A 1,937-nucleotide genomic window follows, 5' to 3' on the forward strand; every position below is an offset into this window, starting at 1 on the left:
TAGGAAATTGCAATACTTCAAAAATCTATTCTATAATATGTTATAAGCACATAGCCAAGCTACCTGTTATGGTTTAGTTTTTTTGTTTCTTTGTTCAAAATTTTAATATGGATGGATGCACAGTGGTAACATTAAAATTATTAATCAAAAGACAAAACGAATAATCGCAAAATCATAGATACATCAGAGTTTTAATAGTTACCACTTATGATTCTAATAATAATTTTGATGAGGATAATGATGATCACAGAGTACCCTGATAATGACAATATTGTGATTGAAAAGGAAAAATCTTTACACATTTTTGAAGCTATATTTCCCATATTAAATATATAGTAAAAAAATAGCGTTGGATTACATACAATAAGAATAACAAGAAGAGAGTTTCAATATCAAGAAATACTATCACATAAATGGGTAGAGACAGTAAAAACCCTAATGTTATTCCTGAAGTCTCTCTAATGTATACACACTTTTCTTGGTGGTATTATTTTCTTATAAATAAAATTATTTATTTCCACATTTTGATGGACTAAGGTATAGTTTTCAGCTTAGTGTGATTAGTTCAAAAACATTCTCCTATAGATAATATTCAATAACCAATGTTTCCAATGATATATTAAGGGTATGTTCTTCAATACATCTGAAAAAACATGACACTATTTATTTTTACATAGTACCACTTACATATCTGTAGTTACCTTAAAATGACATAGACCTTAGAGCCAGGAGGTAAAATTTATTTTTATTTCTGCAGGAAACAATTTGTGACTTTATACCAACAAACTGAATTTGAGTCTTTCCTTATTTGTAAGGTAAGGTGGAAAATGTAAGGACTCTTCACTTTTCTTTTTTCCTGCTCTAGAAGTCAACCCATATATTCTTCATTATTTCTGGTAGATTACATCCATTTGTAGATGAGAAATGTAAGGCCAACAGTCAATGTAGTGAGTAAATAATGATACTAGAATTTGTGTCTGAGTTCTTCACTCTGTGTGCTTACAAAGAGAGTAATTTGGTGATGGAGGGGACCAATATGAAAAGACTATGGGGAAAAAGCATACTTTGGATATGGTTGTTTTAGGACTAGATGACAGTGTTGAGTAAATGAAACAGGCTGGTGTCAGGGGCATAAAAAGTAGTATATAGAAATCATTTGAGTGGGGGCTGGGAAGGTGGCTCAGTGGTAGAGCACTTACCTTGCATGCATGAGGCCCTGGATTCAATTTCTCAGCACCACATAAGCAGAGAAAAAAGCCGGAAGTGGTGCTGTGGCTCAAGTGGTAAGAGTGCTAGTCTTGAGCTGAAGAACTGAGGGACAGCACCCAGGCCCAGAGGTCAGGCCCCACGAATGCACCCACCCAAAAAATAGAAATCATTTGAGTGACAGAAACTGAGAAAATCTGGATCATTCATCTTATCTAATGGGAGGGAGTAGAAGGGTAAGAAGAAATCTAATGTGCTTCCACACGTTTGGCTGGCAACTCTGTTAGTGCTACTCTTAGTTATAAGGACCACAGGTGGAAATGATGGATTTAAGGGAAAAAATCTGATAGTTCTAAAGTTTAGTTGCAAAGATGGGTCTGTTTAGACATCATCAAAATATCCACGACCATGAATATGAAAAAGAATAATAAAATTGGGGGCATTTTTGAAAGGAAAAGGAAAAGGAAAGTTCTGACACAGGTGTGAGCAATGTGGGCACCACTGTAGACAAGATTGGAAGAAAGAGAAATAAAAAAGTAACAAACACAGATTTACAGAAGTAAAGGAAGGAATTTGCAAGAAGATATTGAAAGAAATATGCTGTTTGGATTTGAATAGTAAAAGGACATAGACAAGTTCAATAAGATAATTGTTTTGGTGAAAGTCATATTGATAAAATTTTGGGATATGAATATGAAGCCATAAAATTCTGGATCCATAAATTCAACAGA

Source organism: Dipodomys spectabilis, unplaced genomic scaffold, assembly GCF_019054845.1.
Source record: "Dipodomys spectabilis isolate Male_0828 unplaced genomic scaffold, ASM1905484v1 ptg000507l, whole genome shotgun sequence".
NCBI classification, from domain to species: domain Eukaryota; kingdom Metazoa; phylum Chordata; class Mammalia; order Rodentia; family Heteromyidae; genus Dipodomys; species Dipodomys spectabilis.